Consider the following 17,539-nt stretch of genomic DNA (forward strand, 5'->3'; position numbering starts at 1 on the left):
CCCTGCCCTCAAAAGACTCTTAGACCAAGTGGAGAAACAGATAAAAAATACCCAATTACTGCACCATGTCTTATCACGGCACTCAAGAGTGGCATTTGAGAGGCACAGGAGGGATAAAGAAGAAGAAAACTCAGGGACCAGTGAAGCTAGCTGGTCAAAGAGGCAAGAATGTAGTTATATGCAGAGAGAGAGCTGAGCTCTTAGAAGTAGATTTCATTGAGTCTTGGTCAGATCATAATTTAGGCACTGGCAGAAGCAGTATATTCCCAGTGCCTAGTGAATGGCTGGGAAATAGTAGCCATCCAATAAATTTCAGTTTGATGTCCAAACAAATGAATGAATTAATGAGCCTTTCATATGCCTGGTGAAACAGACAGGGGCCTTTCATGCTGTACTAAGGAGTTTAAGTTTTATTTTGAAGGCTATTTTTTTATTTTGAAGGCTACTTAAGTTTTATTTTGGAGAACATTATATGTTTTCAGTATAGGAGTGGCATGATCATGATCAGATTTTGGTTTTTTGAGAGATCATTGTTTCCATAGTGTGGTAAAAGAAAGTCTAGAGGCCATGAGATAGGTTAGCAAAAGTCTGCACAAATATAAAGCCAAAGAAGATTAGGGACGTGGACAACGCTTAAGACTCAGAAGTCTGGGCCTCTCTTCTTGTTCCATGCACAATCAGAAGCAGCAGAAAAATCTTGGAATCATCTCTCAGAGACATCTGACAGGGAAGTTTTGCCTTCATTTCCTTAGCTCAACAGGACTACAGTTTGAAAGAAGCAGTTTCTCCTCTGCTTTGCAACTGCTTGGGTGAGCTGCAATGATATTTCTACATGACCTAGTAGCATACTCTTAGAAGAGAAACCATTTGCTAGTAAAAATAGACAGACAAAAACCCTATTAGTTGACTGTCTTCTGAGACAAGATATTATATATATACCAGGACTTCTAAAATGGTTAGGATTTCTTTCATGTGCCTGCAGTGATTGAGCATGGGGTTAACCCAAAGATATTTTGCCTCCATGAAGGACTCTCACCAGAGCGGCTCTTCCCTGTCTGCTTCCTGTTATCCCAACACAGCTTCTGGCTGCAGCCAGCTGACTCACAGACATCAATGGCTCGGGGCTGTCATTTCCTCATCTATTAAAAAAAAAATGGGAGAGGGGATCAAAACCTGATTCAGCCTCAGGGAGTTGCTGAGGGTGAAGAACATCCTGTCTGCTAGGTGCTCTGAGCTCTTCAAAAGAGCAAAGGAGAAGGCGTGTTATTCATGTAAGACAGTGTTTTCTACTCTCCTCACTGGGGAGGCCCTCACTAGAGAACAGAGAAGATGGAGCGTGGTTCCCCCCACCCTCTCTGCACACCGTCTCCCCAAGTCCGGCCTTGGGGAGGCTCCAGGGGAGAATAAATCACCTGGAGCAGGGCCCTGAGAGAAGGGGAGCAGAGTCGCAGGTGTACAGTAGGCGGTCCTGGAGGAAGCGCCCGGCATGCAGCCAGCTGTGGTCTGGGACAGGCTCGGAGGCTGCCTGCTCCCTTGGTCCAGCCCCTCTCCAGAGAGAGACCCTCCCACAGCCGCCCCCTCCCACTTCACATAAGCCCCATCTTCAACCTCAGGTTGGAACTTGAGGCCCATTAATAATGCATCACTGGGACTTGAATTCAATTCAGCCAACTGGCATTCATTGGGGTAATAATCAGGATTTTTATCCATCCTGCATGTTGGCCTGTTTTTCCTTTTTGCTACAGTCACCACCTGAATAGGATTAGAGAAAACAAAATATTGCCATTCACTGGAGAGTGCATTTCCCTTTCTTCTACCTTTGCCTTCGCTTGCTGCGGAAAAACAATCAGAAGCAGCGTACAGCTGCGGCTGTGGCTCTGGCCCGCAGAGGAGCCCAATGGGGCAGTGATGGGGAACTCAGAGGCTCAGTGCCACCTGCTTAGCCCTCAGCCTCACTGCCCTGGCTGGGCACCACAGAGCTTGCTCTGCCCACAAGCCCTGGAACAGAGCGAGTTATTCACATAGGCACTGGGGGGGTTGTCATCTGCCAGAAGGCCTTGGGGAGGGGGCAGAATAGTCAACATTTTTGCCTTGAGGCAAAGACCTCTGGGTGGAATGTGTCCTTGGCAAGAAACTGTGTTGTGTCTTGTGTTTTTCTAGGAGTGAGCAGAAGGTCCAACAGTCATCATCTATGCCTATAAGGGGACAACAGTGGGTTCCCAGCGCCATGACAAGCGGCTCGCTCTCTCTCCCTCTCTCTTACACACACACCCTACCCCCTGCCTTCCTGATGAGGGATAGGAATTTGATGATCTGTTTTTGTGGGCATCCCATAGTCATTTGGGGGCATTTCCCAGTTTGTTTCTTCTCCGAGACAGTTGTTGGATCTGCTCAGTTAGGGAGCCTATGGGACATTTGATATCATGCATTTGTTGCTTTAAAAATACCAGTGCCCCAGCAAGAGAGGGTCATGGACTTCTTATTGGCATATGTCCCCAGACATGGTGTTTTCTTTGTCTTGGAGAATCGTTTAGGTTAAATGGGTGTTGCATACAAAGAATGACAGGAATTTGGTGATCATTATTTAAAAAAAGAGAGAGAGAGAAGAGAAATGAAACAAAAATAGGCCACTCTCAGTGCTCTTCTAGGACCCAGCAACTCGGAGCAGTTCTCTTTTCTCCCCCAGCAAAAGCCTTTGCTGGCACCAGGGGACTTCTGGATACCCTACTGGGATGCCTTTGGTGCCACAGAAACCATTCTCTAAAGCCAAGGCCTTCATCTTCTCTCTGTGGACCACACGATCTATTTCACTTTACCTCTCCCACATGCCTTCTTCTACCGCTAACAATCCCATCTCTCTGCCCTGTGACCTCTGGGAAGTCATTTTAATGGAGTCATTTCCTGGGTAACCCCCACTAAGGTAGGATCTCATTCCAGGATGTTTATTTCTAAGATATCTTGGGTGATTCTCTCACCTCAGTAAGTCACTTAAGATACAAGAAAACAAGGTAATAATTACTGCTGTTAATAAAATGAACATGAGATGTATGGAGGAAAGATAAAGGAAAAAATGTTATTTCCAGAGTAACAATCTGCAGATTGGGAATGTAGCCTCCCGGGGAAGAGTGAGCACATGCTACACAGAAGGAAAGGAAACAGGCATTTAAGCCTTCCAGGATTTAACATGCATATTCATCAGGTTTGGGGGATGTCTATGAATATTTATGGAGAAAGTCTAGTGCACGTGCAGTAAGTTAACACATATATGACATACATCCCATGTTCACTTTGGGGTGGGATTTTAACATCAAGATGAGGTTGAATTTGGCTTTTACATCAAAAGGTGAACTATAGGGCACAGAGACATCTTGTACATAGTCTCTGTAAGCCAGCTGGAACTGGCTTAGGGTCTGTGGTTTCTTATCAGGAAAGAATGTTTGCAAGGCTAGTCTCCTATCCAATCGGAGCTGCTTGCAGGACCCTCAATATGGGGGTGCCATGGTCAGCTGGCGTCAGGCAGTCCACGAAGTTCAGTTGGGCAGTGTTACACTACAAATGGTTTCTGCCTAATCGCAGGAGGAAAAGTTTATGGCAGTTAACAAACATTACAATAGTTAACAACATTAAGGTATATGACTGTATTAGTCTGTTCTCACACTGCTAATAAAGACATAACAGATTGGGTAATTTATAAGGGAAAGAGGTTTAATTGACTCACAGTTCCACTTAGTTCGGGAGGCCTCAGGAAACTTACAATCACAGCAGAAGTTATTTCTTCATAGGGCGCCAGAGACACAATAACTGCTGAGTGAAGGGGGAAGCTCCTTATGAAACCATCAGATCTTTTGAGCACTCACTTGCTATCACAAGAACAGCATGGGGGAAATCACCTCCATGATTCAATTACCTCCACCTGGTCCCACCCTTGACACGTGGGGATTATTACAATCCAAGGTGAGATTTGGGTGGGGACACAGAGCCAAACCATATCAGTGACCAAACCATTTTTCCTGCTATGGCCACTTAATTTTCTCTTGAGGGTCTCATCTTAGCCACAGAGAGTCCATCTCATCTGTTAGCTGGAGGTACAGTGCTAACATTGCCTAAATTGAAGCATGGGGAGTTCCTAATACCACTGCTTTCTTCCTCTTCTGCGGATGCCAGCTCTGGGCATGGTTGGCTGAGATGGGAGCACTCCACCCATAAATTGAAAAAGGGGCAGAACATTGATCCATAAATGCCCTGGTCATTCCACTTCTGGCCTTAGTTTGCCTGGCCTGTTCATACTTCAATCAGAAATCTGTTTCCTGTCTCTCCTTTTAAAATCAGAGCTGCTGGCTCTTCCAGGCTGTCCTTGAAGCATATTCCTCAGCAAGATCTGCTTCATCCATCTAGCTGGAGCTTCTTAAAGGAAAGGGCCTGGTCTTGCCAAGTCTTGGGAATACAGCATGTAGTATCTCATTGGTCAGGAATCTTAGATGCAAAATCAGTGAGCGTATAACTAAGGTCCTACATGATCACATAATTCTAAGAGCTATAGGTTTAGTGAACAGAGCTCTAACCAAATCACAGTAATAGATTCACAATTCTCAGATCTGAGTCAGTTCATAGATCCAGAGTCCCTTGAATGAAGAGAGGATGCTTACGCTTAGAGAGAAAGAGAAAGAAAACAAAATCCGTCATACCACCATGAGTATGCATTTTAAATCAGTGGATCTCAAATTCTGGTGTGTCCCAGAATCCCTATATGGACTTGTTAAAATGCAGATTGCTAGGTTCCACTCCCAGAGTTTAAGATTAACAGGGGCTGGGGTGGGTCCTGAGAATTTTCATTTTTGAGAATTTCCCAGATGATACTGACGCTGCTGGTCCAGGGACCACACTTGGAAAACGCTAAATATCCATTCCAGTTCCTCAAAGGAAACTGCAGCAAGTTACACATAATTTTGGACTAGAAAAATAGAACTAGCTGGACATTTTAGGGATTATTGGAGAGCAACTCAAAACTAATGCTAATCATTAGGGTTCCAGAAAATCACCACAGTCTGTAAGTTAAAATGGATGTTTAGGGGAGTCCATTGATAACTGGAATGTGAGGCTACTTCAGTCTCACTTGGGCCTAGAATAATCTGTGAACACATCTTTTTGTTATTTTCATAGTTCTTAAGAAGGTAGTTTGAACAGGTATACTCAGCGACTTGTAGAACAACCACACTGACTCTTTGGCTTGAAGAATCAGGGCTTTTATGATACAATGGGTAAAATAGAAGCATCTGTGGCGGCCCCTCCATACCAAAGTGATGAACTAAATGCATCATCGCATCCCTGGAAGCCTAACACAATTATTTTAGCAACAAAGACTTTAAAGTTGCAAGGGAAGTGATCTCTATTACATCTCTCTAGTTAACTGATCTATTTGACCTCTGCAAAAAATCAGATGGATCTTGGAGAAAGATAGTGTATTATTTTAAGTGTTGTAAGGTGATGATTACAATTGATGCTGCTGCTGTCTTTACTCTGTGAGTTTGCCATATGTCTATTGATCTGGTGAATACATTTTCTCTATTAGAAGAAAGTTGCTTTTACCTGACAGGAATTAACAGCATATATTCACCATCCTAGTCTCAAAGCTGCATTAATTATTTTGCTTTATACCATAACTTATGGCAATAAGATCTTTGATCTTTTTATTAATCGACAAAACTTTATGCTGGACCACAATTTATATGATATCATGCTAATAATAGACCAGGTGATCAGGCAGGAGAAAATACCCTAAATGCCTTGTCAAACACATTTATGTCAGAAGGTTGAGATGCATCCATTGGAAACTCAGGGATTTCAGAGATGTTTCTAGAAGTTCAGATAACTATATAATATCAGAATATTCCCTCCAAAATGAAAAATTCCTGTACCATGCATATCCCACAACTGAAAACAAGCAATACATTAATTGTCTCTATTTGGACTTAATTTTTATTTTTTTTAGAGACAGGGTCTCTGTCACTGAGGCTGGAGTGCAGTGGTGTGATCATAGCTCACTGTTGCCTCAAACTCCTGCACTCAAGCAATCATCGTGCCACAGTCTCCTAAATAGCTAGGAATTCAAGCATGAGCTAGCATAACTGGCTATTAAAAAAAAAAATTTGTTTTTTTAGTAGAGACAGGGCCTCACTATGTTGCCCAGGCTGGTCTCAAACTCCTGGCCTCAAGCTGTCCTCACACCTCAGCCTCCCAAAATGCTGGGATTATAGGCATGAGCTACCATACCTAACCCTTTTTGGATTTTTTTAAATTTTTTATTTATTTTTTTTGAGACAGAGTCTTGCTCTGTCACCCAGGCTGGAGTGCAGTGGTGCAATCTTGGTAGCTCACTGCAACCCCTGCCTCCCAGGTTCAGGTGGTTCTCCTACCTCAGGCTCCCAAGTAGCTGGGCTTACAGGCACTTTCCACCATGCCCGGCTAATTTTTGTATTTTTAGTAGTGATGGTGTTTCGCCATGTTGACCAGGCTTTTCTCAAACTCCTGACCTCAACTGATCCATCTGCCTCAGCCTCCCAAAGTGCTAGGATTACAGGCATGAGCCACTGCACCCAGCCCCTCTTTGGATTTTTGAAGGCAACATATAAGGATGTATTCCTCATAAGGCTATATTCCTCTGACCCTGTTGCTGACTAATGCACTGGCTACTATCTTTGAATGGGGTGTTTGGCTGTGTCCCCACCCAAATCTCATTTTGAATGGTAATAATCCCCGTGTGTCAAGGGTGAGGTCAGGTGGAGATAATTGAATCATGGGTATCATTTCCCCCATACTGTTCTTGTGGTAGTGAATAAATCTCACAAGATCTGATGGTTTTATAAATGGGAATTCCCCTGCACAAGCTCTCTTGCCTGCTGCCATGTAAGACGTGACTTTGTTCCTCATTCACCTTCTGCCAGGATTGTCAGGCCTCCCCAGCCATGTAGAATTGTGAGTCAATTAAACCTCTTCCCTTTATAAATCACCTGGTCTTGGGTATGTCTTTACTAGCAGCATGAGAACAGACTAATAAAGGGTCCAAAACAAAAGTAGTTGATTCAGGCCATAACACAAGCAATTCTACTCATGGGTCTTATGATTAATGAACCTAATGGTGCTTGAAGAGTGGCTGTTCAGAATACTATATGGACCCCATGCCAAGGCCTGACAGAATAATCACAATAAAGAACCCTGGAGTTTAAGGGCAAGGGTTTGCCCTCAATAGCAAGTTAGTGTATTCTTTTTTTTTTTTTTTTAAGTCAACTTAGATATAATTTACGTGCAATAAAATGTAACATTTTAAGTGGACAGTCCAATGAGTTTTGATAAATTTATACACCTGGAAAACTGCAGCAAAATCAAGATAAGGAGTATTTTGATCAAACCAGAATTTTGCCCCTTTGCACCAATCCTTCCTTGAACCTAGCCCCAGTCAACTACTCATCTTCTGTCATTATACATTTGGTTTATCTTTTCTAGAGTTTTATATAAATGAAATCATGCAGTATATACACTTTGGGGTCTGAACTTTTTCATTCAATATAATGTTTCTAAGATTATTCTCTACTTTACATGTATCAGTAGTATCAGCAGTTTGTTCCTTCTTAATGATTAAGTATTTCATTGTATGGACATACCACAATTTCCTTACCTGTTAACAAACATTTGTGTTGTTTACAGGTTTTGGTTCTCATGAATAAAGCTACTACAAATATTCCTGTGGTATCTTTTTATGGATGTATATTTTCATTTCTCTTGGCTAAATACCTACAAGAAATTTCAGGGACATATGGTAAATGCATATTTAACTTTATAAGAAACCAATGAACTGTTTTCCAAAATGAGATTGTACCACCTTGTATATGAGGTGTTTTTGACATTGATATTTGATATTTTCAATGTGTTAAATGTTAGTTGTTCTAATGAATATATAGTAGTATTTAATTGTGGTTTAAATGTTCCTTTCCTGATGTCTAATAAAGATGAGCATCTTATCATGGTCTGGTTAATTATATTTTTGCCCCATTTTAATTGCTTTTTAAATTGTGGAGCTGTAAAAGCTTTCTATATAATCTGGAAACAAGTTATTTGTCAGATACATGTACCGTGAACATTTTCTCCTGATCTGTGGCTTATCTCTTCATCTTCTTAGTGGGATTTTCCAAAGAGCAAGAGTTTTACATTTTGATAAAGTTCAATTATCACATTTTATTTAATAGTTTGCTATTTGTCTCCTATCTAACACATTTTGACTACCTTTAAGCCACACAGATTTTCTGCTATGCTTTCTTCTAGAAATTTTAATTTAATTAAATTCTAATTAAACTTTGCATATAGTGTATTGCAAATGTTGAGGTTCATTTTTCCATATGGATATCCAGTTGTTCTTGTACTGCTTGTTGAAAAAACTATCCTTTCTCCATTGAACAACCATGTCAAAAATCAATTAATATGTTTGGAAGTATTTCTGAACACTGTATTGTTTAAACGACAATACACAGATGATCCATTAATCAACAGAACAATAGATAGATGTAGAATTCTGGGTTGACAGGTTTTTTTCTTCTTCTTCCTGACAGCATTTAAAAGATACCATTTTATTGCCTTCTGGTTTGCACTGATTCTGATGAGAAGTCTGCAATAAATCCAATCTTTGTTCTTCTTCATGTAATGTGCTGTTCCCCACTCTGGCTGTATTTAAGATGCTCTTTTTATCTCTGTTTTTTCACCAAATTGATTATGAAGTGCCTTAGTGTTATTTTCTTTCTGTTTATCTTGCTTGGAATTTGTAGACTTTTTGATATGGTGATTTGTAACTTTTATCAGACTTGAAAATATTTCAGCCATTATTTCTTCAACATTTTGTTTTGTTTTGTTTTCTCCTTTCTTTTCCCTCCTGGATTACAATTACACATATCTTAGACCACTTGATCTAGTCCCTTACATCATTAAAACTCTGTTCATTCACTTTTAATCTCTTTTTCCCCTTGTGCTTTGTTTCTATTATATTTTTAAATCACTAATTTTTTCTTTTCTGCTACCTGTTTTGCTGACAGTTCCTCCAGAATTTTTTCAGATGTTGATACGGTTCTATTTGGCTTGTTTCTTTCATTTATCTCCTTATATTTTGGTTTTAATTCAAATTTGTAAGCATATTGAGCACATTTCTAATTGCTCTTTAAAGTTTTTATCTACGAATCCATCAAATCTGACATTTCCAGGATTTTTTTTCTATTGACTGATTTATCAACTGGTTATAAATCACATATTCCTGCTTCTTATGTTTCATACTTTTAAAATTGGATCCTGGACATTGTAAATATTACATCCTTGAATATCTGAATTTTGTTTCTTCCTTTAAAAAAGTATTTGACTTGTTCATTTTGCAGTCTGTTCAGTTCCTTGGTGACCATTTTGATACCTTTATGGCTTGTTTTAAAGGGCTTAGGGAGGGTCAGTAGTAATCCTTACTCTAGAGATAGTTTAGCCCTATAACCAAGGCATGGTCCTCCTGCCCCCAGGTGATCAATGGAGATTCTCTGGGTGGTCTAAGCTCAAAAAGTCTCCTTTCCCTCTATGTACTCTGGGAATTCTACAGCTTATGGCTCCCCTGTCATTTTTTTTTTTTCTGCTCAACATCATGGTATTTTACCCTAACCATGTGCATATTGATATTTAGCCAAAGACTCAAGGAGACCTGTATCCACATTTACGGAGCTCATTTTCTGCACAGTTCTGTCTTCTCTGTACCCCTTTCTGCAAATTTCTCCCACCTTGGTGTCCTTAACTTCTAGTCTCCGTCTCTTAGCGAGCCCCTGGCACTATCAGGGGTCCCTGCCCCTGCACGCCATACAGAAATTGATTCCAGGCAGAGTGCTGCCACTCATATAGAGATCACTTTGTTTGTTTTCCTTCATTTAGCGATTAGTCATGCACTGACTTTTTCCAATTTTATTTCATTTATTTTTATTTATTTACATATAAACCAGCTATGTCCCGTATTTTGCCAGTTTTCTAGTTTGTTTATGGTGAGAGGATAACTTCAGAAGTGTAAGTAGCCATGCTATTACCATTAAGAAGAACTCTACACTAGCTATTAACCCTTGGTACTGTCAGAACACCAATCCACTGGATATCAGTTGGCTGTACTACCTGAGTACCCATCAATGAACTGGGTATTATCTGTTATACCAAACCATATGTTGCCGCACTCCACCATCAAATGAAGTGTTTCTATGAGGGTAAGGTCAAGCAGGCCCTGGCTGTTGATTGACTTAGTGGTTCACACTCCTGATAATATCCACTCTGGACACATCCCTGCTCTTTCCTCAACCCACCTCTGTATTCTCTAGGAGTTTCCCATGACTGAGAGTTGACTGAAAAGCAAAAAACATGGTGTCTTATTTAACAGTTGGCTCTGAGCTTGAAATCAACAGCTTGAAATCAATGGCTATGATGTTATAGCTTCTGTTAGGGGTGGCCTGAAGGGCAATGAAGAAGAGAAATCCTCCCAGTGGGCAGAACCTTGGACAGTACATGAGGTGTTCTTCTTTTCCCAGAGCATCTTAGGCAGTGTTAGGTGCAGTTCTACACTGTTTCATGAGAAGTGGCTTCCGGCTTGGCTAAGGGATTGAGAACTTGGAGGAATAAAACTGTAGGACTGATGGTGTCAGGGAAGTCAGAAGACAACTAGGTATGGTCTTAAAAGGGCCCTAGAATGCGGAAAGCTTTTGTCCCATGTGGCTGCTCACTAAATGGACCTCAGTTGCAAGTCATCAGGTAACATGCCAATAGCAACAACTCATCCCAAGTCCCAAATATAGGCTCATACTCAAAGAGGACTAGGCTGTGACAAGTAGTTATCAGCCTCCAGGAAGGTTCATTACACTGAACCCCTTCCACCGCACAAGAGACAGTGATTTGTCCTCACAGAATGGACACCTGTGGATATGTATTTCCCTTTTAAATTACGGCATTAGATACCTTGTTAACCAAAATATTATTGCACAAAGTGTCACTTTTGCCTGTCAACTCCTTTTTCAGCAAAAGAAGCAAGGCAACAGCCTATGCTTATGGTATTCATGGTGTTACTATGTATCCCATCACCCAGAAGCAGCTGTCTTAGGGAATGATGGAATGGGCTTTTTTTCTTTCTTTTTTTTTTTTTTTTTTTTTGAGATACGGTCTCATTCTGTCACTCAGGGTGGAGTGCAGTGGTGTGATCAGAGCTCACTGCAGCCTCGACCTCCTGGACTCAAGTGATCCTCCCACCTCAGCCTCCTGAGTAGCTAGGAATGGACATTTGAAGCCTTGGTTCCAAGACACAAGAATGCAAGTTTGAAGTGAGTCCTGCAGGATGCAGCATATCCTGTGAACCACTGACTAAGAAATACTGGTTGTATTTCTGATGTTTCTCCCACAGCCAGAAAGCACAGATCACTGATCAAAGCATGGAAGTAGTAAAGATACTGCCAGTATTTCACTCAATGCTATACTTTAAAAATGTTCTTGTCTCATTCCTGGAACACTGTTGGTTTAGAAGCTGTAGTACTAAAAAATTCTCCCACCAGGAGCCATGTTTCTAGTGACTGTACAGATTGTCACCTAGCATTTTAGAACTTTCTTCATTCCACTGGATGCTACTATTTACTTCGGTAAATCTGCCTCCAACTCTAATCCTGGACCTACACAGTACAGAGATGTTCACTCTCTAGCTGATCAATATCACCCCCAAAATGGTTGCTTGTGTCTCCTTCAAAAAATGGAATCACATTTTAATAGTTTTTTATCAGCCAGGGGCTTTGTATTTTATCATTTTTGCAATATGCTATAAGTATGATTCAATAAAACGCTTTAAATTTCTTTAAAAATTTGAGTTTACCATAAACGGGAGGTATTTTAGAGCCATGTACGTGTTACGTTAGTTATGGCGTGATGTTATATGAGTAGACGAACACATTGCCTATCTTACTCATTGCTTCAGGTTATTTTTGTGATAAGCCTACTGGGACCCATCTTGCCCTAGTAGATGAGTGGGGCTATTAGGGAGTTGGGCACAGGATGGATATATTTCAATGGAGAGAGGAGTTTGGAAAAAATCTAGGGTATGGGGCACCACTGTATTAGCAGGGTGAAAATCCTAGTTGTAGGGAAGAAAAGGGTGTCAGGGTAAGGCAAAATGGTAGTGGGCATGTGGGGCTTTGGAGAGGGAGGTAGAACTAAACTTTCCCTGCCATTACTACCAGGCTTGTCCATTAAGAAACAATGTAATCTCCTAGAAACTCAACAGGTACCTAGCTTAGGGAAAAAAGTCTTTGTCCCAACTCTGCGAGACCTTCAAAGAGAGCTCACAGGGACACCACCGCCTTCAGCTAGACCCTATTTTACCCATCTGCAAAGTGGGGAAATGAAAATGAATGAAGTCAACTATTCTGTTTCTTAGTCTCAGATTAATACAAACTTAATTGGACTCTTTGATCATTCCAAATAATGGTAGATAAAGTATTTAAATTTATGCAAACTATTTATTTTGAAGAAGTACAAGTAGAAACAAAACATATTCTCATCCCATTCATCTTCAAACTTTCCAAAAAGGGCATTTAAAAAAAGAATTCTACTTCCCAAACTAGAAGCCAAACTTGAATTTTAGTCTTAGCTTTGCCAGTAATTCTTCTGTAACTTTAAGTCACTCTCTTTCCAGGGCCTTTTTTTTTTTTTTCTTTTTTTTTTAAGAGAAATTACAGTACAAGACATTATAACTCCTGTGGTCCCTTCCAGCTCAGGATTCAGTGATGCTGGGCCATGTGTCATCACTTGTTCCAGCCCTATTTGTCCCTTGTCTCAGAGTTTGGAAGATATGAGCAGCTCTCCTGGTCATTTGTTGCAGTGGAAATATTAAGGCACAAAGAACAGAAATATAACTTTTGAACGCTGACATTGTTGTTTAAACAAAATTCGTGGTATATATCCTCTTGCTCTGTGTGTGTGTGTGTGTATATATATATTATATATATATACACGTATATGTACATATATAATATACATATATGTACTATATATAATATATATGTACATACATACAATATATATACACATATATGCGATGGAGCCTTGCTCTGTCACCTAGGCTGGAGTGCAGTGGCCTGATCTCTGCTCACTGCAACCTCTGCCTCCCAGGTTCAAGCAATTCTCCTACCTCAGCCTCCCAAGTACTGGGATTACAGGCATGTGCCACCATACCCGGCTAATTTTTGTATTTTTAGTAGAGGCGGGGTTTCACCATCTTAGCCAGGCTGGTCTCAAATTTCTGACCTCAGGTGATCCGCGTGCCTCAGCCTCCCAAAGTGCTGGGATTACAGGTGTGAGCCACTGCACCCCACCCTGTTGCTCTATTTTTATTGAACCTCACATCCTTCTCAGCCCCACCCCAAACAACCCCCTAAGTTCTAGCACTCTCTCATGAGATTTGGGATCACTTAGCGAAGAAGCTGTCTCCTAAGTCTGCATGGAGACAAGAAGTCTCAAGGACACAATGGAGGGGTCAGCTGTCTGCAAGGAATTCAAGAAAATGTTTAAATTGTGATCAGAATATTAAGTACCAACAACATTTTTTTTTTCATTTATGCTCAGGACTGTCAAATAACATTGTGTCATTATTGGTAAACTCACTTCAGCAAAAACAATTTATCACAAAGTCAATTATCTCTGAGGGCTTGATTCCAGGCCCTCCCGCCACACCATAATCCTCAGATGCTTAAGTCCGTAATATAAAATTGCATATAATCTACATACATCCTTCCATATACTTTAAAATCTTTAGATTACTTATAATACTTAATGCAATGTAAATGCTATGTAAATTGGTGTTATACTGTATTTTTAAACATTTATATTTTTATTGTTACATTGTTCCTTTTTTAATATAAAGAAAAGATATTTATTTGGCTCACGTTTCTGCAGGATGTACAAGCATGACGCCAGCATTTGTTCAACTTCTGGTGAGGCTTCAGGAAGCTTTTGCTCGTGGCAGAAGGCGAATATTCTTACTTTTTAATTGTAATTTTTTCCCAAATATTTTCAGTCAGGGCCGGCTGAACTGGCAGATGCAGACCTGTGAACACAAAGGGCTGATTGTCCATCTCTTACATGCTTTGTGGAATGAAGGTTTATTCGGACTGAGTGTATTCATACACGTGATGCCAAATTCCTGAAAGAAGTTCTACGTGGGTCATTCAGTCCCTGAAATCCTGTTCTAAATCTGCTCACTTCAGAATCCATGAAGAATCTGCCTCCGACATCCTCAGTGCCACATTAACTAGTGCCTACGGGTGGCACAGAGCATACCATGGGGACACTCATTCTGCAGTCAAGGAAATCAAGGGAAATAGAAGTTAGGTCACTAATTTTTTAAATAAGAAATAAAATTCACAAGCCTCCAATATTTACATGTTAAGTGGTAGGTGGTTAATAAATCTTTGTAGGTAAATGCAAGAAGACAAAGTGTTTGAGTTACTGGATTATTGCTGCCTCCCAAAGAACAGAATACATGTTGAGCCTGGAAGGGCAGACTCCTACAAATGACTGGAAAGCTCAACTGATTGGAGTATCATTCTTGGCCTATGACACTGACCTCCTGTAAGTAGCCTCCAATTTTGTTATTTACTGATTCCGAAGCAACTTCCAAAATCTGTAAATTTTCCACCCACTTTCTTCCAGCTTCTGAAACTATAGAATACTTTGCGACCAAAGTTTATACTGCTGACCCTGAACTTTCCATTCACTTGCCAGCAACAATGTATTTTTTTTATTATGTGTAGTACTCTATATTTGATATCATTTATATTGAAATAAAGCTTTTACTTTATAATAGTTACATTATGTATAAATTATGTATAAATGCATGGCATATGCTACATTATAATGAAATGTATTCTTTCATAATAGCTCCTACTACGTACCAGGCCCTATCCTGATACTCAGTCTCCGAAAATGATTAAGACATAGGCTCCTGACCTTGAGAAACTTATGGCCATGTGGAAAGAGATGAAAATGTTTAAAAATTTTTTTGTTAAGAAAGTCATTGTTTATAGGAAATGCTTTTTAAAATATTTAGGGATTAAGAGACATGTTTTTGCAACTTACTCTCAAATAGTTCAGAAAAAATCACTTACATGTATATATATTGTTTATATATGTGTGTGTATGTATATATGTGTACGTACAAATGGGTATATTTATGCATATGTGTATATGTGTGTATGTGATACACACACACATTTAGAGAGAGAACAGTAAAGCAAATATGGTAAAGTATTAGCATTTGGGGAACTTGTATAAATGGTATATAAAATACATTCTCCATGGAGGCAATATCATACTCAAGGGAATAAAAATTGTTCTTGGGGATAAAAGAAACCTTACTTTTTACATATAGAGCTCAGATATACGTAAAGTCCATAAGCAGATATACAGTATATCTGGGTATTCAAGTTTCATGTCAGGAGCCAGGCATGGTCACATGCCTGTGGTCCCAGCTACTCAGGAGGCTAAGGTGGGAGGATCGCTTGAGCCCAGGAATTTAAGGCTGCGGTGAGCTATGATCGTACCACCGTGCTCCAGCCTGGGTGACAGAGCGAGACCTTGTCTCTAAAAGAAAATTCATATAGGAGGGTGATTAGGAAAAAAAGTCTGCAAATTTCTTTGGGGGTGACAATCAGAAAAGGGTTGGGAAACACTGGTATACAGGAATTCCTTATTCTCTTTTGGCAACTTTTCTATAAGTCTGAAATTATTTCAGAATTAAGAGTGTAAACACTGAGCCAAGACAGCGCTGCGAGAGCTAAGGGAGGCAGAAGAGGCAGCCTGGGTCCCCCGGTTTTGCAGGCGGGCAGTGAGGGTGGTTCCAGGGTAGATGGTGTAGAAGTCCTGAACCTGGAGGGTGACACCTGGCCCAAATCCTGAGTGTGCTGGGCAGATAAGGACATGGCCTAATCCCAACAAGCCTCAGAGGAAGATTAAATTATCTAGCATTTAGTTTTATTGTTTAGCATATTTTACCACATTCTAATGAGATACAAATGATAAGCCATGTCTTTTCTAAAAGATGACTCTCAATTAAATAACAATCCCTTGTTAGGCGGAAGATCTGACTTCTCAACTTTCTAAAGAAATAGGAGTTTGAGGGAAAACAACCTTTGTTCTGGAATTCACTGTTTATCCAAACTGTTAGTCCCTGAAGGAATGTTTCTAATTCACGGTTTACAGGCTTGGGAAACCCTTTGGGGTTTTGGAGAGAGAAGGTGCCATCCTGTGAATGCTGCCTTTAGCTCTGGAATTGCACTGGGTCAGGAGGCCTGGGAGAGGCAGAAGGTGGCTTCACATTCTGGAGCATTTCTGCAGGCTGGAAATCTGACACTGAGCTACGGAAATGCAGAGTCCAAAAGCATGCTGTGTGAGGGGCGCAGAAAGGGGCAAACGCTGGAAAAATCCTACTTTTCTCCCCATGACAGCTGCCTTTTGTTTGGGCAAATAATTTGAGGAGAGAACAAAAAAGCAGTTGTTTGCTTAATGCCAAGCCACAAAAACATGGAGCCTCTCTGGCCCGTTAGGAGAAAACTCCATATCCCAAGCATTCTTGATGATTTGCCTGCAGACTGAGGTGACACAGAAAACACCCACTGTCCCCGGAACCCCTCCTGCTGGGCAGGGGCCACTTCATTCATTCATAACTCAATAGGACAGGGGTCCAGAGAGGCCAGAGTTTAGTGCCACATTGGACCAAGCCAAAGGGTGGCTGCGATGGGGTGTGGTGGCCTGAAAGCAGGTCGTTAATGCACATGGATGCCCTGCCTGCCAATGGCCTGTTTTCTTGGCCAGAAGAATCTGTAAAAAGAGTACAAAACCTTGTGTTCAAAGTTTTGGAGTTTATAATATATACAAACTCATACACACATGCCCAGAAATACACAAATTGCTTGTGATACATACATTTGGTGCCAACATAAACAGGACTCTGGCCAAAAACCGTGTTGGTTAGCAACTGGCCAATGTAGCATTTAAAGTTAGAGGCCAACAGAAAAACCCAAACAGTGGTGTTTTTTCCTAAACTTGAAGTCAAAGTCACCAGTCAGTATTGCTTTTCCTTTACAGAATGGTTTTCTATTATCTTCACTCAGGAAAGATCCTGTCTGCAGAGAGGCCCGTGACGGGTTTGCTGTTAGGTGAGTTCATTACCGTAAATCCATCCAAGGCTAGTTCCAATAACGATTACGAGGCCATCAAGCCATGAAATCTGATGTCCACTTTGAATTTGTGACCAGTGCCACTGAAAAAGAGAAGGGGGGGTGCTGGACTTCAAGAACTGCCTGGTCTCCAAAGTTTGTCAGGCCAGCCAAGTGACACGTGGAACAGCAGGTGGACAGGGAGTGTGTGCTTTTTCCTGAGCCCACTCCTGGTACAGTATAGAGGGAGTGCCAGTGTCCTAGATACCACCAATTTGTTAGGGATGCCTTCTTCCCCA

This window comes from Pongo abelii, chromosome 13 (genome assembly GCF_028885655.2).
Source record: "Pongo abelii isolate AG06213 chromosome 13, NHGRI_mPonAbe1-v2.0_pri, whole genome shotgun sequence".
Lineage (NCBI taxonomy): Eukaryota > Metazoa > Chordata > Mammalia > Primates > Hominidae > Pongo > Pongo abelii.